Source organism: Mastigoproctus giganteus, chromosome 6 (genome assembly GCF_048544385.1).
Source record: "Mastigoproctus giganteus isolate SK-2022 chromosome 6, ASM4854438v1, whole genome shotgun sequence".
In the NCBI taxonomy this organism is placed as follows: domain Eukaryota; kingdom Metazoa; phylum Arthropoda; class Arachnida; order Uropygi; family Thelyphonidae; genus Mastigoproctus; species Mastigoproctus giganteus.
This window is the reverse complement of record NC_143580.1, coordinates 217413625-217441362: the sequence shown is the minus strand read 5'-3', so window position 1 is coordinate 217441362 and position 27738 is coordinate 217413625.

Genomic DNA, 27738 nt, shown 5'->3' with positions numbered 1-27738 from the left:
TTAACATAATTTCTGAGTTAGCTTTTATAATTCTCGCTCTCTGTTCCAAACCAGTCCGAATACGTGCCACAGCCAGTCCTTTTACTGTCCAACTTCGAACTTACAGAACCAACTTTTCTTCTTTCTGCTAGACCCCTGCTGGGGCCCAACGTTGTCCACACTATGCCTCGTGGAGGCAGACCAGGTACCCAGTAATTTTAAAGTTTCACTCTGGCAAGTCCTGCTACCTAATTTCCTGAGATTTCAGTGGCTAGGACCTTAAAAAATGGGGAGAAAAAACGCTGGAAAAGTAAGGATGAAAGAGGTTTACATTAATGCGGTTTAATTTTTGACGTTGTTGAATTTTGACATTGTGTGGGGGTGTACGCTGATAGTTTAGGCAGAGTGGGGAGTGGAGACTGAAGACTGGAGGAAAGACAGAAGTATGGGGACGATAGAGAAGGTGACCCCAAAAAAGTCAGTGGGGCAGACCCAGGCCCCACCAGGAGAAGAAGGAGGAGGCAGGGGAGGGGAGGAGACAGAAACCCGTATCCACCCCCCCGGCCTAGGGAAGAGGATTTAAAGGGAACTAGGTTAGCACCTAGTTCGAATCGCCAGATGGCACTTGATGGGGTTGAGTGTGTCAGTTTCCTTATCTTCTACTGTGCGTTAATAGAACTTCTCTCTCAGTCGAGGCTCCAGTCAGTGATTCAAAACTGCGTTGTGAGTTGTGGGTGGTACTGTACAGTTTTCATATGTTAACATAATCCTAACTTTTTTGACTGATAAACTACTGTTTCCTCAAGTTAATGAAGCCAGCTGGTTTTAACAAGGTAGCGCGTCTTATGCTGCCACGGTGCCAATGGACGCTGTACGATTTCTTTTTCGTAACCATATCATCTTCAGGAATGGTAACGTTTCATGGTTTCCAAAGTCCCCACACCTGTCAGCATGTTACTTTTTTTGTTTTTAAATGGGAGCATTTCAAAAAGCAAGGTGTACTCTCATCGCCCACAGAATATTGAAGAGCTGAAAGAAAGAATTCGTGAAGAAATTGCTGGAATTCCTTTGGAGATGCTAAACCGCGTAATAGGAAACATGCGTGAAAGATTAGAAGAATGCCTGCGCAAAGGCGGAAGTCAAATTGAGGATACTATCTTCAAAAAATAAAAGGTGCGCTTTGTCCTTTAAGATGATATAATTTTACAAATACAAATTCTTTAATTAGTAAGTTTTTTAAAATCGCCCGTTTTCCTGCCTCACTCTATATAAGTTAATTTTAATATAAATAAATAAAATAAATCTGCAACCATTGTCAATCCACTGCAGACTGAAGGCTTCTGCAGCAAGTCATGTTGAGGGAATGGACCATAATCTGCTATGCTGGTCCAGTGAACGTAGGCAGATCGACTTTAATTTTGATATGCCAATTTAATAATAATAATTATTATTGCAAGCGTCAACTAGCGGTGGTTTTTTCAGATTTTAAAAAGAAAAACATACAAGCTGAGGTGGTAAAAATCGTCTTTTACTTTTATATATTATGAAAGTTTTGTAAAATGCACTAAAATGTTCACATAAGTTTTCAGATAAGTTTCGCGTATGTCCATGATTCCCTTTACTTGGCGATTATGTTGTAATAAGTACTAATATTCACTAGACTAATTATTGAAGCAGGCCGTGTCATCAGGCTGTAATTAATCAAGCTCAAGCGTCAGGATATAATTCGTTCGCCATGTCTGTTCGCTAAGTTGGATGTTAAAGGTTCTGTTTGCCCTTATGGGATTACGCAGCTGGCCTGTCAACGTATTTACTGGTGATTGAGACTTAAATTTAAGGGTTATTTGATCAGAGTGCTTTGAAGGGATTAGTTATATCCGGTCAAATAAGTTGAACAACATGCATGTGTACCAATGTCTGACGATGGCTTAGAAGTGCTAGGAATTATGCGGTTATCAGTGGTTGCGAATTAATTAGAACTGAGAGGAAAAGATGTATTTGAAAAATGGAAAATTTATTATCTCTTGTTTTTTTTTACTATATGAAGGGAGGTTGATAAGTTTCTAGCTTCTCATGGAAGGAATGTCAGAAAGTTGTGAAAACCCATTTATTCTTCAATCTTCCACTTAAGTCAACTCGCTTACTGACATGATCCACTAGCTTTCGTAACTCGCTCAAATAAAATTCAGAAGATTTTGACTCAAACCAGTTGTTGACCGCATCCAACAGAGCAAACTATTGAATTTCTAAGAGACTTGGAAAAAGAGAATAAGTAGGGCGGATGCTGTAAAAGCTCGAACCCAAAGTCACAAATGTGCTGGTGCATTTGTCTTCATGCAAGATGACCCGTTTGCGTTTGGCAAATTTTCCAAGCTTGTTAAGCTTCAATTCCTCGAGGAAACTAAAGGAAGTCTCAGTAGGTTAGAATAGTGGCACCTCGTTCCAGGAAATCAACCATGATCACTCCTTTTGCATCCCAGAAGACAGTGCCATGACTTTGTCAGCCGACTTCTGCACTCGAAACGTTTTAGGAAGGGAAAGAAGGAGGAAGAATGCTTCCACTGTTTCGATTGTTTACAGCCCTCAAAAACTGAGCTTCATTAGCTTCAAAATGCTGCACAGCATCATGACAATACCCCACTCTTTCCCGCTTCTGATCTGAATTCAGTGCTTTAGGGAACCCACCTAGACGAAACCTTCATTCCTAAAACATTCATCACAATATCGCGAGCTTGCTCATGTGAGATACTGAATGTTGTCTCAAAGTGCTTCAATGTTATTCTGCGCTCTTGCATGATTAAGTCATGAATGGTCCACATTTGCAGGTATAAACAAGGTATAGGCCTCCCACTGCTGGGTGCATCTTCAACACTGTCTCGTCCACAATTAAATTCTGCAACCCAGATTTTACCCCTAATGTTTGCTGCTTGCCTCCATGAATTTCATACCCTTCAAATGAAGGTACTCAATGACTCGGCGCTTTATTCTCTCATAGTACAGATTGGTAATATTGTCTTTCACGTAAACCTTTGCGATTGGATTAAAAACTTTTCAGCTCCCCCCTCGTACATTGAGCGGCCACTTTATTAGGTACACTTACTTAATAGCAAACAGGTCTACTTTTATTTAGTCTTCAGAACGGCCTGTATTCGTCGTGACATGGACTCAACGAGGTGTCGTAGGAATACTGGTCAATGCTGTCTCAACTGATTCCCACAGTTTTTACAGATCAGGTGGTTTCGCATCTCTAATTCAAAGAATTCTCTCTATCCCATCCTACAGTTGCTCAATTAGATTGAAATCTCGTGATTGGAGAGAGGACCGCAGTAGGCTGAATTCACTATCATGATACGAAACCAGTTCTGTACAATTCTGGTCTTGTGACATGGTGCATTATCCTGTTGGCAAACTCATTTTCAAATGGTTATAGTGCAGGCATGAAGGGCTACAACAGGTCGGAAACAATATCCAGATAACTTTCAGCCTATAAACGTTGCTCCACTGGTATCAAGGGAGAAATGTGTACAAAATCACTCCAAATTGTACCCGCAGTAAAAATCTTGAGGAAGTAGAGTCAGTGTAGTTTCTAGTGGTTCAGACTCTGACTATTGGTTGTAGTACCATAAACCATCAATTCTGAGTCGCACACAAATTGGACAATTCCATGGTGCCAAATTTCTGGCAGTTCTATGTAAATAAGCCCCTTCCATGTTTCAACACGACAATGCTCCATCTAACACTACAAGCAATGTAAAAATCCTGTTTGAGTTAAACGAAGTCCAGCAACTCGCTTGGCCAGCCTTCAGAGAGATCTGAATCCCAAGAAACACTTTTGGGATAAAGTGGAACGCGGGACTAATAAACGTCTAACACGCTTCTCTTCCAGAGGTGAACTGCCAACTACAGTGTAAAGGGGATGGACGAAAATACCTACTGTTCACTTCAAGGAACCAGTTGAAAATGTTAGATAACGGATCGATTCTGTAATTTGGGAAAAAGGTAAACCTTATTAATTCATTAAAACTCGTGTTTTTTTTTTTTTTTTTCTTTAACGTGATGTTGCTCCAATACTTTTGATAGGACATCACATTAAAAGTGTCACAGATTAATTTAAAGAAAGGACTGTTAGTTAGGGGACTGTGACAGCTTTGCAGATATTCCAATTAGGTGCATCTTAAGTGCTGAAGCAACTAAGGCTATGAGGCATCAATGTACCGTGTCTATAAATTGCGTATATTCTAAGGTTTTATGCCTGTTTTACTGGGATGAAATTATTATTGTGTGTAGATATATTCTGCATAAAGCTGGCGTGCATTTGTTGCACGTATTATTTCTCAAGGGTAACGCAGTACAGGTCTGCGTTACCTTTGAGAAATGAATAGCTCTTATCTTATTTCTGTTGCTGTACTTCTAAAGACGCTCTGAAATCTCTTGCGTCGCCTCAGCAACACGGACACGTCAAGTGAACTGCCTAAGCCACTTTCTGATTGCTTCGTTACTTAAGAGCCAATGGATCCTGAAGGAGAATTGTAACGCTTGGCAGGTGATTTGGAGAGTGCAGTAGATGAGTGGCACGGCTACTTACTACGATGGTAGTTGATGATGATGTATTACTCTCGTTAGCAGAGCATTGTTGACACGATGCAGAGAGAACACGAACATTAAAAGTAATTGAGATTTAGAAATGTCGAGAGATTTTTTTTTTTAGCACAGACTGTGGCAATGAAGCGATTCATTTCTTTCTAAGTGCATTTGCACTTTCAATAAAACCGAACCCATGATTATTTTCTTCTTTTTTTTTTTTTTGTTTTGGGGCAATATTCTCTGGCTACCTTGGGATTTGCTGCTCTGAAAAATGTCAGCAAAAAAAAAAAAAAAAAGGAGAACCCGTGAAAATGCGAATAACTAAGGATAAAAGAGTGCTAGACACAAGGAATTTAAGAAATCTTTACTGCAATAATCATAATAATAATGATAATACAATTCGATAGATTGTAATGTTGCCCTTCACGGCCACCAGGCCAGGGGTTAACAGTAATAATACAATATAAATAGGGAGCATTGATATATAAAACATAGGAAATGCATATGTGGAAGTACAACTCAAAACTCCAAGTATCATACAGTTATTTACAATACAATATATTGGCTGAAACAAATAATTGCACTGAACAGAAGTAGTTAGTCAATCATTACTCTCCTACTGAAGAGTTAGTATGCCGTCTTCACATCAGGTGGTATTGATGGCTTGCAGCATTAAGACGAGCTTTGAGGAGAAGGATCAAGGACAGGGAAGTACAATTCAAGGATGCGACGTCTGTATTCCCTGTCAGAAGCGAACTTATTAAGGTCAGCATCCAAGGACTGGGCCCACCAAAGTAGCTGAAAAGGCAGGAACCTATCGGATAGGTGGAGACGGCTGAGATGTGGGCATAGAGTTGGAGTCGCTCTGAGGGAAGACTGAGGGACTCTCCATGAGCACATGTCCCAGAATGATGGTGCTGAAATCTCGCCAACCATCATTTTGATAGTCGTGGTAAGACGTTTCATCCTAATCAGCGTGGGGAGCCTGTGAATTTGAATCAAGCTGGCCATTTCAGTTGTCCTTAGCTGTGGACGAAGTTTATGTTTGCTTATGGCCCATTTTAAGAGCCAAAACGCAGCAGAAGAAAGTGGCCCGATTGTGCAAGTGGCAGCTGATGCCCATACCTCTGCAGCATCTAAAAGCGGAGAGTATACAGTGGTTTTTATATATTTTCTAGTAGTTGTGACTTCATTGATATAATGTAGATGCTGTTTGGTAATCCATCGGAGTCGAGCTGCCAGGTTGAGGGCTTGTCTATGTGGTAACTGAAGCAGAGCTTAGGATCAAACACAACCCCGAGATCAGTATGCTTATTGACGATGGGAATTGGAGAATTACACAGAATGGGCTGAATATAAGAAGGCGTTTCTTTAAAGAGAATATCATAAATTCAGATTTTTCTGGGTTTATTTTTAATCCGAACTGATTGAGGTAGTTTTCAATTTCCGTCAGTGTATTATTAATTGATCCTGTTATCATGAGAAGATCATCTATGGAGAAATCGGTGTGAAGAGCTTTATATCATCTGCATAACATAAGATATCATACCTGGATTCAACAAGTGGAGAGATAAGTGCCGTGAACAAGAGCCCAGATAAGTTATAACAGATACTTGGAAAGTATATGTTATAACTAGTGACTGGCTTGAGGTGGAGAATACGTTAGCGTTCGAGGCACAATTTTGATCATTATTATGATCTGATGGAAAATTGGGGTGATTAGCGCTGCATATAACGTGATTGGCAGTGCCGTCATGTGACGTTGCGTTGCCCACTGCTTCAACACATGCGACGGTCATGAGTGAAGGTTCAGGCAAACCAGTATTTGACTGAGTGTATTGATTTGGATCAGGGATTGTCTTGTCGCTAGGGCTAGTTTCAGTCCGGGAGAGATGAAGTTCAGGAAATTCAGAGACATCTCCAAGGCATTTGTCACATGCGAACCTTCTCCGACGTTGTTTGAAAAGATGTGTGATGTCTGTTTTAACCGAGTGGGCACAAAGGTAAATTTGCATACAATGACATCGAATGGTTGGTTCCTTCCTGTCGCGGCAGGCTAGGCAGACAGATTGTTGCAAGTTATTCTGTTTTTGTGACATGCCTGATTTCGGGTTTAAAATCACTTGTAAGCAGTAAACAATGCTCACTTTTAGGAGTTAGAACTTTACAAGTTCTTTACTCTGTGCACGGTGTTGCAAGACAGCCCCTAAAACTACAAATGCGCATGCTCAAAGAATGTAGTAATGGCATTCAGCATAGAGGAGAATCGTTTAAAACTACTCCTGAACATGACATTTGTAGGCAATTTCGATATTGTCAAGCACATTCAAAATATAAGATATGAACAAGTTCAGGGGAGACGAGGATTGTGAATGCTGTGATTCGTGTTCGCATGCTGTAGGCAGTATTTTCGATTTATGAGCATGATTCTTTGTGGTCAGTTATGTTTTGATCACGATGGTGATAATTTTCAACATTTTTTGTGACAAATTAAGAAACGGCAGAGAATAAAAAATGTTTCTTGTAATTTTTTTGTCTCTAGCACTCTTTTACTTAAAGTTTTTTGTATTTTCATGGCTTCTCCTTTACAATGATTACCCTGTAGTTACAGTACACGAACACTGATCAAACCGTATTAACACTGAATCCGTGAAACTGCATTCCTCCGCATCCTACAAATGTTCTATGGGATGTCGGAGAATTCGGAGCACACGAAAAGCTTGAACATGATCATCGAACCATTCCTGTACGTGGGCCTTGTGATGCGGGACGTAGTCTTTTTGAAAGAGTCCAATGTCATCTGGATACGCGGTCGCCATGTAGGGTAAATTTTGGTCCGAAACAATGCCGAGGTATTTTTTAAAAATTATGATATTAGGGTCCCCTGTAAATGATTACATCTACCCATATTTATTTTGTCTGTAAATTGCGTGTGTTCTCTGGTCGAGTTGCCTGCTTGCTGGACGAAAAAACCCCAGGGCTGGGGAAAGAAACTTTGCTATCTACGCCTGAGACCGACTAACTCAGCCACAGAGTGAAAAACGCCCACTAAAAACCCGGGCTGTTTCCACCTGGTGTGGGAAGGACGGTGACGATACCACTGTGCTACCAGCGCAGACCTAATGCCGAGGTAGGATCTGGCGGTGAAGATGTGTTCAATGGGGATGAGGGGACCCAATGATGTCCATGAAACTATCCCCAAAATCCATGATACCATCGCCGCCGGCCTGTTTTCGTCCAAACGCGCAATCTGGTTGCCGCTAACCACCTGCTCGCTGTCGAATACGCACCCGTTCATTGGCATGATGGAGCTGGAACCTTGATTCATCAGGCCAGGCAACTCTTTGCCAGTCGTCCAATATCAGGAACAGTGTGCCCGTACTCACTACATGCAGAGGTGTGTCAATGACTGTTAGTCAACATGGGCATATGAATAGGTCGCCTACTCTGTAGGCCTATCCGAAAGAGGGTCCGTTGGATGGTGCGCTCGGGAACGTGTGTCTTTGCCTTGGTTGTAATCTGCCATTAACTGAGGTATCATGCGCCGTCTGTTGTCCAGGATAGCACGAGTCAACCGCCAATCGCCTCGACTGTCGACCAGTGGTGGTTTCCCCGTCCGGGCACATTGGGTCGTTGTGTGCATCTCTCTTCCCACTATTCTCTCCACACCTTCACTACGGTGGCCCTCGAACATCCGACAATGCCTGCAGTTGCTGAGATGCTGACCCACGTTGTCCGTCCCGCGAAATCATTCCCCGTTCAAACTCCTCAGTTTTCCACTGTACACCTCCTTACTCTCTGAATGGGAACAATCTTGGCATGGGCAGGTTACAAACAAGCTGTATCAGATAAAGTCTGTAATCCGTCACTGGCAGTCTAGTCAGTGACGGATTACAACTTCCTCTCTGCGCAGGAACCGCTGAGAGGAAGTTGTTCTAGCTCTCCTCCGCATAGGACACAGTCATCTTACTCATGCGTTCCTGCTGAGGGCAGATGACTCTCCCATGTGTGAGAATTGAGCCTTATTTTTAACCATTCGTCATATTTTAACTGAGTGTCCGCGTTATAGCACCAAAGGTGTTTTATATTTTATCGCTTTTAGTCATCTGGCTGAGCCTTATATACTCAGCCAGATTTTATCAGATATTGACTACGTGTCTTCTGTTTCTAGTTTTTTAAAAATCAATTAACCTTTATATTCGCATTTAAAATTTACTTTTTTATCGTTATACCTTTATTGTTATATTTTATATATTTTTATGCCTCTATCATATACTTTGACATAGTGACATAATTCTTTCGGTCACTGAAATTTTAATTGTATACTTTTATGACCTGGTTTTGCGCATTATAGCGTCAATTGCTAATGCTCCAATTGCTAATAACCCAAATCCAAACTGCACACTTCGTACTGGCGAACTGAAGGCACTACTATGCCTTCATTATATATGCTGTGCCGGTTGGTGACATCATTCCTAGGTGCTGCGAGATGTGTACACATGTGAAGAGAGGTCATAATGTTTTGCCACATGAGTGTATATAAGGTGCTTATTTGGTAGAACTCTATTGAATCTCTTATCGGTAATTATTATTATCGTTTTTTAATTTACGCTGAAGCAACCATGAGGTGTCAGAACACTGTGTGTGAAATTGAGCGTATTATTTAGTCAGTTTGTTTTTTTTGGTGAAAAACCTAATTTCCAAGAGAAAAATCATGAAACTCATGATCAAGACCGATTAACTTGGCCACAGTGTGAAAAAGTTCTAAAAAATTCTTTGCGTATGGGAATAGAACCGACGCTTTTCGCATTCTTCCACACCGTGCTAGGGCCAACCAGATAGTCCACATTTTTTTAAAGTTAGTGTAGATCGATCGATAAATTTATTTAAAGATACCTACCCCCAGCTAAGGATTGAATTAAAAAGATCAATGGACATGAATAAATGACTCTATGACCAGCTACAGGTTTTCAAATGACAGTATTCGCGTGGACAGTTTCGTCTTTACAGATAGGTAGATTATCAATGTAAGCACTTCAAACAGTTTAGTCTTATTAATGTTTATGTTGTAATTTTCGCAACAACTTGCTCGCTAGAGTGAGCCTCTAGTAATTCAATATACCCCAATGGTGTCATACTAATTATCTGGAGATATAATATTGTGGAATAATGCTCAGTGCCAAAATAATCCTTCACGACCAGACACACCTGGATTTGAGAGCTACATCAGGCAAATGGAAACAAGGAAACTCCATTATAGTGACAGACTGGACACGCAATGCGTGCAGATTATATTTACTCCTAACTCAATGGCTGACAGATATTCTGGAAACTGGTAACGCAATAGACAGTCCACTTGGCGTATCGTATACCAAAGAAAAATACTAGAAACTATTTTCTCTAGAAAATGCCGAGGTTACTAAGTGATATTTTTAATAAAAATAAAATATTTTTAATCAGATGATTACATAAAAATGATGCCAGAAAAGAGTTTGAAAATTAAAGATAAAAGAGTTATTTTAAAATTTAGCTTAAAACATAAATAAAAAATAACAATTTCTTCATTATTGTTTGCTTAGCATGTAATGAAGCGATCAAAATTAATTGTATTGTTTATTTGTTTATAAAGTGCTGCGTATAATCTGGCAAATACGGTATATTCTTTATATCAATTGAGTGTTGCAGTCTTAACTATACTGAGCTTAAAAATTGCTGAGTGTTATTACGTGTTTTCGGAATTCAGCAATTTCGCTTTTGCTGACGAAGCGAAAATTACGAAAATTACTCTTACGGTGGATAATAATCGTTCATTTGAAGAGGGGCCGGAGTTGGGGATAAGGCAACCGTAATGAAACGCTGACAGGAGGATGTAAACATAGAGGAAACAAAATATCTACAATTTGTATATCGATCGAAAGCAGTCCATATTTCGGCTACAAATGACAAATCATCACCCCATTAATGTTGAATAATGGAACATATTGATCTGATATAATGGATTCATCCATCTTCTGCAGACACTGATGACTTGCTAGGGAACAAAAAGTTTTCACAATTGGTCGAAGAAATTCTTAAACAATAACTTTCCGAATTGTCTATTTTCCATTAATTCTTCGCATCTGAATATGGCACGAATTCTGACACACGCATTTATATATTGTGCTGGTTACATATATAACCTTAAAAAAATTAGGATACGCTAACAAAATAAACAGAAATGAAAAAAAAAAAGTGAAAAATTATTAAACAAAGGTGATCGGATGAGCCTTTACGTTTTCAGTGCAGTTTCTAATGATGTTTTTATTATTTTATTTTTTTGTTGTTTTTCAAACTTGTTATGCCTACGTTAGGGGAGCAATTTCTAATGAATAAATTAAAGGGATATTGCTTTATTGTAAACACATGCAAATGCACAGCGAGATAGGAACTGTTCTACTGATGTTAACACTAATTGGAGTCAGTGCGAGGGAAATCAATGCTGGCTTACTGAGTAATTATGTTGAACTGCTAAACTCAGGAAGTAATCGCATTCCAGTCCGATGGATTGTGCTGTCACACGGATAAACATCTATTGGGTCTCGATTTGATGCTCACTTTGGAGCAACCGGGGGAGCAAATCTTGGACAAAAGGACTGTCAGCAGTTTGTGACACGAAGATAAACTTTGGTAAGCTCTAGATGACTTGTGTTCTACTCCAGGCAGTTCATTAGATAATGCACTGTTCATATATCGCCGATAGCAAAGGGAGAGTAGAAATTGATATTGGCCAACAAATAAAATTGGTCTATAGCAATGGAGAGAGAGAGAGAGAGAGAGAGAGAGAGAGAGAGAGAATATATATATAACCAAAACAAAAAAAAAAAAGAAAAGAGAAAAAAACCTAAATAGAAAGAACACAGACAAAAATGTAAATATAAAAATAAAAAAAAAAGATTCTAAAGATAAATGAGAAGTAGAATGAGGTAAACGAATACAGACAGAAATTGATAGACTTAGTGTTTGTCTGGCAGCACCGGGGGAGATCTCCTCCAGTAAAACTCTGTAAAGGGCAGAATGTGTTAATGTTTGGTTGTGTTGGTCTTCTGGCTGTTTAGCTGTGGGGCCCCTAGTGGGACCACACGTTGGCTGTCACTAACCCCATAGAGGGGCCAGGCAATGCAATAGAGGGAAAGAACTTTGGCTAGCAACCCCCAGAGTCGGCTGAGATTTCTAAGGTGCCTAAAAAAAACAGGAAATTAAAGTATGAGTGCGGAGATAGTTTGAGACCGGAGGAGGGTAAAGGTAGGTAAGAAAGGAGGACGAACGAAGAAATGTGAAGAGTTTGGGTGTCCTTTGGTTGAGCAGCCGACCTGAGCCCAGGGAAAGGATAAAAGATTGCACGGCTAGGATGCCGCAGAAAGATGAGCGCCATAATAGCATGAGTCAGAAATTGTAAGAATGGAAGAGAGATATACGTTCCTTACCAAAAGTATTGGGACATCAAGGAACAAGTGCATTTTGTGAAAAACAGGATCGATTTCTTCGCGCTCAAAGTTCCGAAATAATTATTCAAAAGGATGGAAAATCGAGTATACAGGAACAGTTATAATTGTACCTTTATTATTATTTTTTATAGGAACATATAAAAGGGAAGTTCAAAAAGTAATACCAGTTTAATATTTTAACTAACTACACAGAAGAAAAACAAACAAGTACCATTATTTTTCGATGTAGTATAGGGTTACCATTTTTTCCTTCAAATCTGGGGGAAAATGATTTAACTTAAAAATTATGGAAAATAAATATATACCGTTCGATTTTTGCGGGGAAGAACTAAATAATAGTTACTATTAAATAAATTAAATTATGAATTTATTCGATTAATAATTTAAAAAATGAAAGTAGTTATATTATAATATTAACTATCCATGAAGTGATGTCTACGATGTATGGGGATATCAGTCCATCGTACAACATTGTAAAACATTGGTGGAGATAATTCAAGTGCAGCCGGGAGAGCATCTATAATGAGGAAAGAGGTGGACGACCAACCACATCTCACACTGCTGAATTCGTGAAAAAAATTGAACAGCTGATTCCGGATAACAATTAAACAGATAGTTGCTGAGAGACTGGGATAAGCTATGGATCAGTTTTTTTTTTTTTTTTTGTTAGTTGTTGGCGCATCGGCTTCTGTGGCCATAATACACCTCCCAAAGTTTTTGCATTTTACTCTGATCCAAGCCCGAGGCGGAATTCGAATCCGTGTCCTTTGGGTTGTAAAAAACGAAAAAATTAGGCTACAGACCCACCTCCTAGATCTTTGGCAGAGATGGTGGACAGAGACTACAAAAGGCTAAGCAACAAAAGGATTTCTACCAGACCTCCGGAAAATATACCCAAAGTAGCCACCATGGTACTTCCCAGAGTACCATATGACAACACTATTAACCGGACACGGACACTACAAGGAGAAGCTGTTTAGCTTCGGACTCGTTGAGGACCCCAACTGCATATGTGGGGAAAGCGAAAGCTGGAGCCACATAGTCTATGATTGTCAACACTAGACCTCAGAGGGCTACTAATAACAAGGTTAAGATACCTCCCAAAAGGACTGGAGCACCACTTCCTGGACACTGAGGATGAATATAGGTCGCTCTCCCAGTATGCGCAAGACCTATTCACCAGGAGAAAAACACTAATAGCTATCTACAGAAACGTACATACAGATTGACAAAAATCGCCGCCAAATGTAACAGAAAACTGAAACCCGCAGGGGACCAGTACTTGGACAAGAAGAGTGCTGATCACACGGAAAAGAAAAACAAGGACAGGGCTCGCCCCATGTGTGACAAAACAGAACAGAACGCAGCACAACAGAACAGAACGCAGAGTAGAGAACAGACTAAACGCAGCACAGCTGCAAACAGCCTGATGGCGATCTGAAGAGGGCACCGTCGCCATCTTCACCTATTATTCCCACTTCCTTGGGGGAAGGGGACGTTCTATGTTCCCTTTCCTCCACCCCCAAACTTCTACTCTGGTGGGGCATGGGCATGCCCTACTGAAAACTGGGACTATCTACTCTATTGGCCCCATATTTCTGTCTTTTCCCCCCAATCTTCGGTCTCCTTCCCCTCTCTACCTTCATCATAGCGAAAGCCCCACACATCAAAACCTTAACATGATAAAATTACCTTACGCCCAAAACTCGGCCTAGCAAACCAAAGCGATATTATCCCTACGATAGCGCAGATTTTTTATTTATTTATTTTTCTTTATTTATTTATTTTATATATATATATATATATATATATTTATTTAATTATTTATTTATTATTATTATTTTTTATTATTTATTTATTTTTTATTTTTAGGTCCTAGCCGCCGAAATCCCAGGAAATTAAGCGGCAGGACCTGCCAGAGTGAATCTACAGCTACTGGGTTCCTGGTCTGCCTCCACGGGACGTAAGTGGGACAACGTTGGGCCTCAATAGAGGTCCAACGGCTAAATGACCAGATGAACAACGGTACAGAACACCACACACATGAACAATTCCCACACACTTTTAAATCTCTGGCATTTCCCAGTGAACTGGTTCACCACAATGAAAGCAACGCGGAGATGGGGGAACCTCTGGTGCCGTATGACAACAACACACACTTACACTTACACTTGCACCTTTGGGTTGCCAGGCAGGCACTTTACCCACCTGGCTAGCCCGGTCGGCCTATGGATCAGTGCAGAGCATAATTCACGATGATTTGAATATGAATGATGGATTCCTCGCTTGCTCACATGTCTTCAGAAAGAAAAAAAGGCAAGCCTGTTCTGCTGAATTGATCGCCACGTGTGACAGCAATCCCGATTTTTTTTCCCTGATTGGTGATTATGAATGAATCGTGAATACATCACTTTGACCCAAAAGCAAAATAGGTTTCATAACAATGGAAACATCCATCATTACCAACTTCCAAAAAGGTCACAGTGCAACCATCTATCTGCAGGGAAGGTGTTGTTGTCAGTTTCCTGGGATGAGATGAACATTATTCTCACAGATTACCTGAAATGCTTAGCGGAGGAATGCTGCTGTTTCACGAAAACGAAACTTCCAATGGTTGCGACAGCAACCATTGGAAGTTAGGATTTCATATCTTCCACACCGCCTTATTCTTCTGACTTGTCACCTTCTGGCTTCTTCCTCTTTCCCCAACTGAAATCATTTTTGCGCGGAAAGTATTTTTTTTGGCAATGCAGAGGTAATTTCTCTAATTACAACAGAAGCATGGTTTCGAGAGCAGAGTGAGATCGTCTACAAAAATGGCATACGGAAGTGACGCAAAAGATTATTATTATTAAATCCGTTTATTATTATAGCAAGTGATTGCTTTCACCCCTTTTACACAGCCGACCGGCTAGAAGGGTGTACAAAAATGCAAGGATGGCAATTTTTACAATGCAATATTTACAAATCATGTTTACAATATTTACAGAAGTGCGAATCATTTACAGTATTATTTACAGAATGCAATTATCGACAGCTTTAGAAGAGGAAATTATTCACAGTACCATTTAAAAGTCGATGTCCAACAGCTATTTTATATTTTGATCATTCCTTCCTATTTATAAAGTTCAAGTTCCTAGCTTTTTCTAGTTCAAGCTTCTTCTTCATACTTCTATAGTTCAAGCAAGCTGTAAGCTTCAGAGAGGCTCTTCACTCTGTACTGCTTGCCTTCACAGTATTTCACAGGATCTATTGCCAATGTATTGAAAAGGGGGACTGCGTTGTTCGGAAAGAAGTTCTTCAGACAGCACAGGTTGGATAGTGTAGAATGCAACGGTAAGTAGGGATTGTCATTATTGCGTCCAGCACGTGGAGTAGCGATAACTCCGTGAAGACTGGGGGCGTCAATCACACCAGTTAGCATCTGAGACAGAAGAAGAATATTCCTGGATGCAATGTGAACTCTCCATGGAGTGATATTTAAGTTGGCATATAAAACAGCCCTGGAGATGGTGAATGCGCTGCCCGCGACTCTGTTCATCCATTGCATTACCCAGTACTCGACTGCCAGGAATCTGTTTATGTACGAGGTCGGTGCAGAAGACCAGATTGGTGATGCATATAGTGCGATTGGTTGTAGGCACCGATGGACGTATCCACCGACTACATCGACGTGGAGTAACCCCGTCAGCTCTTGTCGAATTGCCCACATCGCCGAAAAAGATGGGAGATGTTTGTCGCTTTGGGTGGTGACTACATAGAGAACGAGTAATATATGCTCTAAATCTCAACCTCCTGGGACACGTAAAACATGTTCAGGGGAAAAACTTTTTAATATCCCCTCGTACATACTAAACGTAATGCAACCCAACTCAGGGCGGTGTTTTGGTGTTCGTAGGCTCTAGGTACTCATCATTCCGGGATCCCCAATACATTACTTTGATGACGTTAATGATTTTGCCAACATAAAAATCTGAAGAAAGAATTTATCTCGTCTCAGAGTTTTCGAAGGTCCTAAGCGCAGTGCCTAAAATGCCTAATGGAAAAGACGACCCTGACCCAACTCGTGTTTAAATTTTCCTCAATATGTGGAACGTTTGATGTCCACCAGAGCGCATTCTGACATATTACTATTCAATATGCAAATTGCCTTTTATTTTTGAAATTTCCCTCGTGTATGGAGATTAACCAATTATTCATTTTTAAAATTGATTGCATTCAATGCACAATGCAGTTTAATTTAAAAATAATAACTTTGAATTATTGTATCTGTTTTATATAAATGTAATCTTTTATGGTGACCATAAATTGTAATCTTTATAAAGCAAACGATGCTTGTTTGTAATATAACTTATAAATAAAATCAATATTTCATTGAAATTAATAGTAGAGTCATAATTAAAAAAAAATTAACACCGTGCTTTTTAGATTTACACACGAATTTAACTTTAAATTACCAAAGATATATCTTTAATCTTTAATGTCTTACATTTAAAGACGGGGTTATCACCTGACCCCCGTTCACTAACATTACAAAACGACATCCAGTACTGCCGATACAGCGTTAAAAAGGATGCTGTACCAAAATAAAATGAGAGGTACATTCAAAAAGTTCCCGGAATTTAATTACAAAAGTTTATTGAGTGAACAACTGGGCTTATTAAACTAATCACCTTTAAAGTATCTTCCTTCTCCACGTGCACATTTGCTCATCCCAAGCTTTGAAACATGTAGGACTCATGTAAGGCCGCTTACGGGTCATGCACTGTAGCGAAACGACGGTTCCGAAGCCTCATTTTCAGTTGAAGGAACAGCCAGAAGTCAGACAGTACAAGGTCGGGGTAGTAGAAAACTGCTACATGACTGTAATATTTTTCGCAGCCAATAACTGTTGAACTGCCATCGCAGTGTGATTGAGTCACAACTTCGTGGTGCGCTATGCCCTCATTATCGAAAAAAAAAAAAAGATAACATGACTTTGACGTTACATTTTGTTCCACGAGATTTCTCTGGCATTCGAAAATGTCCCCCGTGGGGACATTTTCGAATGCCATTGGGTTAATGCAACCATGGTCTCGGGGTCGTAGGCGAACACTCAACTCTCATTTCAGTGACCACTTTTCTTAGGAAGCTCGGATCTTGAGTAGATTTTCCAAACAAATTACCTGTGACGGCTTTCTTGCAGTCTCTTTGTTCATTCGACAGCAAGCGTGGAACACACTGCGCACACATGCGACGCATCCTTAAATCTTGCGTCAGGATTATGTGTACTGAGCCTACAGACAGCCCAACTTCATGAGCAATCTCAACAACAGTCATTCACCTATCATTTCGGAGGAGTTCCTTCACTTTCATGGCATTTTAGTCGTTTCGCGACGCGAAGGGTGTCCACTGAAAGGTTCATCTGTCTGTTCATCTTCCATCTTTTCTGTCCGTTTTTAAACCAATTAAACCACTCGTAAACTGCTGATTTCTTCAAAGCATTATCTCCATAACCTTTCTGTAAGACTTGCAGCGTCTCTGTAGTACTTTTCCCAAGTTTAAAGAAGAACTTGACGTTATCACACAGTTCAAACTGCGACATTCTGCAATCAGTCAGCTGTGACATATGAGTGAAGTAGTCGAGCTAGTTCCCACTTGGCATGCGTGCGCACCAAGGTCAACGTCAATGCCCCCGGAAACCTTACGGCCATAGCGCAAACCATAGAAATACTAGAGTGCGATTCCGGGAACATCCTGGATGTACTACATGTTTAAGCAAATACACTACTATATTTAATAAAAATAAAAAAACATATGAGATGTGTTCAAAAAGTTCGAGGACTGATATCCTGAAATAGTGGCTTCGTAGCGAGTTACGACTTATCATCAGACATACTAATGCATGGCCCGTTTATCCGCAGTTACTCTGAATTACTGAGCGTTGAATAGGTGTTTTATGTGTTGTCATATTTTAAAATGATCCAGTGCCATGAGGATCATTTTAAAAAGATGATCCTCAAGGCACTCCCCCTTAAAAAAAAAAACAAGTGATTTAATTGCTCGTGTTGGTGATCTGATCGGGAGTGATCAACCGATGTTTAACTATCTGCGAGGTTGCTAGCCATACTGGTATTTCTTCTAGGAAATGTCAATCAATTATATATATATATATATATATATATATATGTATTTAGATAAATGGTGCACATAAAATTTGTATATTTGTCAAACGACTTGAAGATCGACATTGAAACATAATCGATAGAGAGGTTATTGCTCTCAGAGGGTTTTGTTTTAGTTCGCTGTGTTTCATTGACAGCGGGAAGAGAAACAATTTATTTTTGGTTGACAGTATCGAACCACAAGCACTGCTTATGTGTGCAACTGACAGAATATCGAGTCTTTCTCGTGGCGATATTTAAAAGCTTTTTCTTTAAAAACTGATGTTGGAAAAATCGCAGAGCGAGATGTAATTACCGTTAGGAAGTTTGCATAAATCAAGCGATCCCTAGTCGATAGGTGGCTTTAAGAGCATAATTGTCCTTGATGTGCCATGGATCAAAGTCGCTTATTCCTTTCAGAATTCTGTCTCTTTTCTTGGTATGTTAAATGATAACGAGCAGCTTGACTACTTAGACTGACATTTTCAGTGACAGTTGATGGACACAACGGATCAAGCGTATAAGGAGAAGAGATAACCAGTCTATCCTTTCCAGCAAATGCCAAATTGACAAGCATCATAAGGTATAATTTATCTAGTATTTCGGGAACTTGCATAGGGTGAGTGAACAGACAGTGACTGCCATAAGATCAGGACGGCTGCAAGTGGATGTGCAAAGTGTGGACCGCATAAGGTCCGACGACAGACAAGGGTGACCAAATTTAGCCAGCTGGCTGAAGACAGATGTCATCTTAGAGGAACAGGGCATAACTTCCCTTCGGAATGTGAATTTTTAACAAGGTCGAATTTCATGCGAACCGCTGAGGGTTTCCTTTCATTTAATAGCAACTATTGAATGAAAGGAAATATTAACAGAATTATACACACACACACACACTGGCCAAAAAATACGAACCTTTGTATTAAGACAGTCACAGACAGAAGAAAGGCAAATAAATGCAAATAGACTCACAGAAACTTGTGACATGGGGTGATGACGTGTTGCCTCATTGAGTAGAAAGACTATACACACTGTTCGACTGCAGTAATCTGAAGCCAGAATGGGGAAAACGTATGATCTATCAGCCTTTGAAATAGGTCTCATTGTGGGTGCACGTGTAGTAGGAGCCACGATTCAAGAAATGAAAGACATAACTGGTTTCTCAAACGCATCTATCTCGAAGGTTTTTAACGACCGGAAAGCAAGAGGTTCTTCCACATCTCAAAAGCATAAATGTGTTGTAAGATGCAGTTCTTGCAAATTAAAACAGAAATATTTGTTTTGCTAAAATAAATCCAGGTAGGGCGATGGAAAGGGAGTATTAAGTTAAAGATAGTAAGTATTAAGATTGGATATTTAGTTTTAATGTAAATAAGGTTAAAGTTTGAAGAAACACTGGATTTGGGGATGGGAAAGTTATAGACGTATATGTGAAATAGCGGCTAAATGGAAACAAGTAATTTCGAGTAATATAGAGAGAAAACAGGGACAGCACTAGGGAAGGGGTGCCATTTGAGAACAGGCGAGAAAGTGTTGCTGAGGGCAAGAAAAATAGGACCGTAAAATGGGATTACAAAGCGTCTCTTTTGATCTAAGTCACCGTTAGGAAGTAAACAGGAAATGAGTGGACGTCCAGTGTTCGCGTCAAAAGAAAACGGCGTCAGGGTAACTGATATTTTGGCAAGTTGGCCATATTTAGCAGAGAAAGTGTGAACACGAAAATAATTGAAAATTTCTAGAGAAGGGTTGGTTTGTGCGCTAAGGAGACAGCTGGAGTGAGATGTTTTAGCAAATAGGAAGGAATGAAAAATCAAACAGATTATGGGGATTGGTTGGAGTCCTTGGGGAAGGCGTTCCAAACTTCAGGGAAAAAGAAAAGTTCGGGGGCATCTCGTGGTGGCAAGATGAAGAAGAAAAAGAAAAAAAAAACGTGAGAGAAAGATAGCCTGGTCCGGCATCGGAAGGCAGTGAAGGCGGTGGTTAAGTTTAAGGTTACTGTAAACATGCAAGAAGGAAAGCCTTGTCCGGCATCGGAGGGCAGTCATAGGTGAAGGTGGTGTTTAAGTTTAAGGTTAAGGTAAACATACAGAGAAAGAAAGCCTGGTTTGGCATCGGAAGACAGTGATAATGGCGAGTTGTGCAGATAAGTGAGCCAAGAAGAGAAAGAAAGCCTCGGTGGGCAGTGATAATGGCCAGTTGTGCAGATAAGTGAGCCAAGAAGAGAAAGAAAGCCTGGTCCGGCATCGGAGGGCAGTAATAGGGTGATCGGCGTCCCTAGCAACGAAATTGCAAGATGTACCTCCGAAGTTTTTGTTGTGTAAGAGCTAACATTTGTGTCTAGGGTCCGGCCCGTTGAGAAATGGCCAGTTGTGCAGATATGTGACCCAAGAAAAGAAATAAGGCCTATCCGCCACGAAGGAAGAATGAGCGCAAGGGAATTGGAAGTAGCGACCATTTCGGAACGTAAGTCTGTTCCTGTTTTTTTTTATTGAACCCCGAACGCAAGGACTCATAATCTAGCTCTGTAAAGAATTGAGTGATAGTCCTTTTAAAAAAAGAACATTCATGTTGTATTAGGCAAGTTAGTTACTAAGGTTGAGGTAATTTGTTATGAAATAACGAAAGTGTGGCACAGGGGTAAATAAAGGGAAAGTAATAGTATAAAGGAATAGAAAAAAAATTATATTTATAGGGATAGTACTGTAAGGATATGTTAACCTATATCATTAAATTAGGTCAGGTGCCAACACAAGATAACATACCAGATGAGGTCTAAAGAGAAAGAAATTTTATTAATAGAGAAACCTCATGAGTAAAGAGGGATGAATAAGATGGTAACTAGAGAGTAATTAAGGTAGAATCAGGGATTTATAGTGAACATTATGAGGTAAGAGGATACCAGTTGTAATATATTTCATAGGGCAAAGGCTAGAAACAAATAAACAAAAAGAGTAATAAGAGCTGAAATGAGTTTTACTGATGTAAGTGATAAAAATTGGTAATGTAAGAGAATGATAGTAATCATTGAGGATTCATATTAAGATACAGCTGATACAAACTGATGTTAATAATTTGTAAATTGAGAATAGTTGATGAGAGAGAGATAGTGTAGTGTACTGTAGTATGGTTCAAATATATGGAAATTGGTATGCATGTATATATGTAGTTTGTTTTTTTTATGTAAATGCTGTATATAATGTTCATTAAAGGTTTGTAAATTTATTGAAAAAATGTGTCTTTAATGTTCTGCTAACACCCGCTTTACACACCCTAGAATCTAGAATTTTCTGTGAATTGCAGTCAGATTTGCGTTTGGTGGGGTGGGATTGTGACTTCAGTAGGGTGGAAGTCAAAACAACAAAATAACTCAACAAAACACACAAATGTGTCAGAAAACTAATTCAAGAGCGAAGCCGTCATACTCTAAGGGGAAACTGTGCAGAAAAATCTGTAACATCTTCGTTGGTGGACCCCGAACTAATTTTTGAAAACAGGAAGGTGGCATTTTATTTAATTCCTCCTTGAAGACAGACTGACTACGCTATCATTAACCTTATTTAGCATTCACACGAGCTCGAACCACGGTTAACTCAAACGTATGTGCTTCTGTACTCCCGTGCTATTGGACGTTGATTATCAGAACCCATCAATTGACTGGCTGATAGTCATAGACAGCAGTATTAGTATTAGTATTGGCAAGTGATGCAAGAAAGCAAGCTTATACTGCGCTGAACCACAAAGATTGTCATAATTTCATTAACACTGGATTGCGCAGCGTATTCACAAAGATTTTCAGAGAAAAATCCTCCTGATACCTGCATAATAAACAAACATAAAACAATATTCGATTTAAGTGTTAATTTATTGGGTAAATACAATGAATAAAACAGCAAACCATGACGAGCTAATTTAATTGGTGCTTTAATCCCTCGAGAAGCAACAACGTTACTTGTTTTGAAAATATGCATGCATGACTTCATTTCTCATTTGGTCAGGACCATTCTGATAGGTTGCCTACCTTTTCTGACTATCCACACAAAAGAGATAATAATCATATTATAGTGTAAATTTGAAATTAATTTTAGAACCTTTTATAGATTCTGAATAATCAAGCTGCATCGCAAACAAACAGAACAATTAGTTATTGTATTTGAAAATAGAGTTTGATTTCCATCAAGTATTTAATTATTTATATTTATTAGAATAGAAATCGTAGCGATGTAATTCAGTTTACAATGCATGTTAGGCGAGTACATCAATAAATTTTATAATGAGAACTTAAAATTACTCATTATCGCTGTATTATAATAAAATGGATATAATTAAAATTTAAAGATAATTAAAATACATTTTATACACTTCTTGGCCACTTTGTCAGACCATGGGCTAATAGGATTGCAAATGAAATTATTTGGGTCACAAGCTTTACAGCAGTATCCAGTATACGTTACACATCACTTGATCTCTTCTATTGATGTTTTTTTTGCACAGATTGTTGCATACAGCTCAAACCTCCACGTTCCTAATTAAATGGCCAAGAAGTGTAGAATATTATGTAATAATGTACGCTGATATTCAAATCTTAAGATACAACCATGGTTTTTTAATAACTAGTCTAACAATGTTGGTTCAGGCAAGGCCGATAGGCCAACAATCCCTTTGAAATATGCGTCGAGATTTAGTCTTGGAAATGATTCTGGACGTTTTTATATTCTAACTTCAGGGGAACAGACCTTTCGGGAGTTTTCTGCAATATGTTAAGGATTTTCTGGAGTTTCCGGCACTGAACATAGGAGTCTTGCTAATCTTTTCCTGGTTGAACTAAAGGAAGAATTTTCACCGAACTCTTGCAATGCGACACTGTCTGAAAAATGCAAGAATTCAGCCGAGAAAGAAGATATCCAAATGCAATTTCTTCATTTGAATCCAGTGTGAATTTTTGCCCCATAACCGAACTTTAAAGGCTAATTTAAGAAGATAAGTAACTGATGTTTCATTATTGGAACTTTAGAACCAACTTGTTTACTATTAAAATATTTTCTATTATGTATGAAAATCCAATAATTTAAATAATATTTAAGAAATTTCTAGAAAGTTAGAGAATATTCCAGAAAGGTGTAGAAGACTCCTGAATGTGGTAGAATATTGTAGAAGATTCCTCGGCTTTGTAGATGATTCTAGAAAGTAGGAGTATTGTTTCAATCTTACAGAAGATTGTAAATGATTTCAGAGTGTTTTGCAATAATATAAATTGAGGAGTAAGAGCTGTAACGTATAAAATTGAACACCCATCAGAGTGTTTGCTGAGTTTTGTGTTTCGCTATAAACATGGGAAGAATAAGGAATTGAGTGTTGAAAAAAAAGTGCTATTAGAACTTTCTATAAAGAGAATTATTCCATGAGAATTATTGACAAAAAACTAGGTGTTTCATTTCAAGGAGCACAAACTACCATTCGATGATTCAATGAGTCTGGTAAATCAAGACGATCGCGCGTAACAATGGAAGCACAAGGTAAGACCAAAATACTGATAAGACCAAAATGCTGGAAATCCAAGCTAAGTTCAAGTGGAACAGAGAAGTGCCCTTGTCTACATCCATTGAAAACTTAGTCTTAAAACAAGCAGAACTTCATTGTCGTGTAACGGTCTGAAAACCCTTATTAAAACCGGTAAATCGAAAGAAACGGTTGGCTTGGAAGAGTCATCAACATTGGGCAATTGAAGAGTGAAAAAATGTGCCGTAGACAGAAGAATTCAAATTTGAAATTTTTAGATCCAAGCGTATAGCTTATTATGAGACGATCAATTGAAAAAAAAATGGTGCCACATTGTTTAGTGCCTACATTCAAGCACGGTGGTGGTTTCATCATGCTCCGGGGTTGCTTCTGTTTTTTTTGGAGTGGATGACATCGTCAGAATTGAAGGAATTTTAAGAAATGAAGGCTGCAAAAGCATTCTTGAACATAATGAAATATCCTGTGGACTTCGATTTTGCTGAAGAAATTTTATTTTACAAGACAATGACCTGAAGTACAGCTCTAAGCTGTGCAGCAACTTTCTAGCAACTAAACAACAGGAGGGGTACTGAAAATTATGGTTTGACCACCCTACTCTCCTGACTAAATCCAATAGAGGTTTTATGGGACTATCTAGACCGCCAAGTCTGCGAAGTCTGCCCATCTTCACTAATTTTATGGGAAACTTTGCAGATCACTTGGAATAATGTTAGTTAAGACACTGTTATAAAATTAATTGAGAGCATGCCACCGCTGTGTAAGGCAGTGATAAAATCTTAACGAGGATATTTTGATGAAAATTCAGTATAGTTGTTAATATTAATCATTTTAATATTTTTTGCAGTAAATATTTCAATGCTTAATAAAAAAAACCTTAAAATACTTTGAAGTGTGTTGTTTCTTAATATTAAACCTTACTCTGTCATACCTATTTTCAAAAAAATAAATAAATAACAAAAACTGTTGTCATACGCTGTGATTCCAACTTTTAGATGGGAGTATATTTTGATAGATTTCTGTAATAGAAAAAAAGCATAATTTTATTATTATTTGTTTAGCTAGGTAGAAAGTCACGAAATATGTTGACCAGGAGTGCATATTGCCAAGATAAAATGTCGCGGCTAAGCCATGATCTCAATTTCATGCTGCGAATCCAATGGGTTACACACGTTAGTGGAACAACATTGCATGTTTGTTATGACTTTGGTGAGATGGTCAACAGAGTGGCACGTACGAAATGGCAATTGTTTGCCTATAATTGTTGTTTCTAATGAATGAATAAATGCGTGAGTGTCAATGACCTGGTTACCTTGGCAACGCGTACGTCATACATCCGCAGCATCTTGCGAAAGATTTACTCATTGTGTAACTAAGGCTCCTGCACGTTATTAAACTCTTCTAATTCGTTAAAAACTTTTCTGCTGGATTTTGTGGTTGTATTTGCTAATGCGCCGTTTGTCTCAATTTCAAAATCACGTGACAGTTTCCTAAACATTCTCGTTTAGCTCTTCTACCTACACCACATGTTTCGTGCCACATTAAAGTGGCGAATTCCGATTGTACGCCGAACAGAGATGGAGGTTCGACATAAATTGCACTTGATGCTAGTGGGAATTCACCCGGTGTAACGTTATGTGCTTGTGTTTATCAGATATATTCGAGATGGCAGAAAAACAAAGAAATATTTTTAAAAAATGCAGGAAAGCGACAGACAGAGAAGAGGGAGCAAAAGCAACAGAGGGAGCAAGGGAATGGCGCATAAAAAAAAAAAATAAAAGAGCGAAAGTGAGAGAGGAAAATGAACCGAGAAAAAGAGCGAGAGCGAGAAACAGAAGAAAATATATTGACAACGGGAAACATAAGAGAGAGAGTGGTAAAGGAAGATTCGAAGAGAAAGACAGAACGTGGCAGAAAAACAAAAAGAATTAAAGAAAAATCAAAGAGAGAGAGTGAGAAAAGAAAATATATTTTCATATATCACATAACCCTAGTGTCGTTATCGAGAGTCAACCACCGGGATTGCACGAAAAGCTGCAATATACAGCCTGTTTCTGACGTAAAGCAGGTACCAAAGCAAAAAATGGCGAAATGGGGAGAATTTAGGAAAATTAAGAGTTTTAAATATAAAAGGAACTGTCTGAGCTATCCCATTTATTCTATATTTCCTTTATTTTTTACTTTCTTATATTCTTTTTATTTACCATGGGCCATTAGTTTTACGATCGCGTAGCGAAAAACTATTTTCTTCCTTTTTATCTTTTATTTTTCCTTCACAAAGTTTTAGCAACACTTTTTTTTTTGTTAATTTTTACTTTATTTATTTACTTCTTTTTCTCTTCTGCTGGGCTATATTTATCAAGAAATTATCCTCTTGCTTTCATTGTTTCATTGTTATTTTTTTATCGCTTGAGATCTGTTTTTCTTATTCTAATATTCTAGATATTTCAACTACATGTTCTTTTAGTTTTGGTTTCGGACTGACCTAGTCGCACTGTCGGTTAGGTAAGTTCTTTTATTATCTTCTCATTTTGTTTCTCTGTCGATTCAACCGAGCACCACATGCCTGCATTATGCGTTCTCATTTATATAATAAACTTCTTTTATTGCTGCTAAGTACGGTACAGGTACAGTACTGGAAACAATAATTCTCATCACGGCGACATGGCCAGGACTTTTACATTATGGAAAAGTTTTACATTAAGGAATGAATTAAATTGGTGAAAATTACAGTTACATGGCAAATTATGAGTTACACAAAATTAGACATGTAAAAATGAATTATAATAATAGGAAAATATAAAGCGGAACTGAACGTCGTAACCCAGTTTGGAAGAATATATCCCAGTTCAACAGATGCAATCCACTTAAGGAGCATGTGACGGTATTTGTAGTCGGTAGTCATTTTCTGTAGGTTGACTCCAAGACGGAGCAGTGCCTGAATTTTGGGAAGTGCCTGGGCAGGTAGGAACCGACTACACAGTTTCAACCGGTTGTATTTGAGGATTAGTGTGGGGTCTGACCTCAAGGATGGCAGAGTATTGTGCCACTGACAGAAATCCCAGATGTTTGAGACGTTTATCACTCCTGTGTACATTTTTACTGTACTCATTAAACGCCTGCTGTCAATTAACTTAGGGAGACTGGGTACATTTAGCTGCACAGCCATGTCAGTTGTTCTTAATTGAGAGGGCCGGCGATGCTTATTTTTGGCCCATTTCAGGGTCCAGTACTCACACAAGAACACCGGTTTTTGAAGTGAGGGCGACGCAGATGCCCAAATTTCAGCAGCGTAAAAAATAACTGGATAAAAAGTGGTTCGAAGATATCTGGTAATGGTTGTGGCATCGTTGGAATGATATTTATCTCCTTTTGCCTTTAATCTTTGCCTTTCGGCCCTGGAAAGATTGTGCAAGGCTCAAGGGGTAGAATTTTTTTCAGCCTGGTTGTACTTGTTAACAGGAGAGACGGCTTCTACAGGGACGGGATACACTTAAATAGAAAGGGTGCAAGAATATTTGCTGATGCTATCGAGGCAGTGTTAGGTGGGTCGGAAAACTGCTAGCTTGGGGAGATACAAGGACTAATAGATTAACAGTAGCCACAGGCAGAGGTGTGAAAGTGATTCTTGCACTGCTTCTATTGGAATGAGCAGCAGCCTGGAAAACAAGATGCAGGATACTTCAGAGACTGCTGGGAGTCTTTGCGGTACAAGTAAACACATGGGTTGTGTTAAGGTAGCTAAGAATAGGAACAGGTGCATGTATACTTGCATGTACACCAAAGCTAGGAGTTTGGTAAATAAATTTGATGAATTTGAGGTATTGCTCAAAGCATCAAAGGCAGATATTGCTGGGATATCAGAGACATGGTGTCACACAGATATAAGGAATGCAGAACTGGAATTTGAGGAGTACAATGTGTACAGAAAGGATAGGAAGGGAGCAGGGGTTATGCTATTAGTTAAGAAACACATAAAATCCAAGGAAGTGAAGCCAATCGACATCGCTGGACAGTGCAGTGTCGAGTCAGTT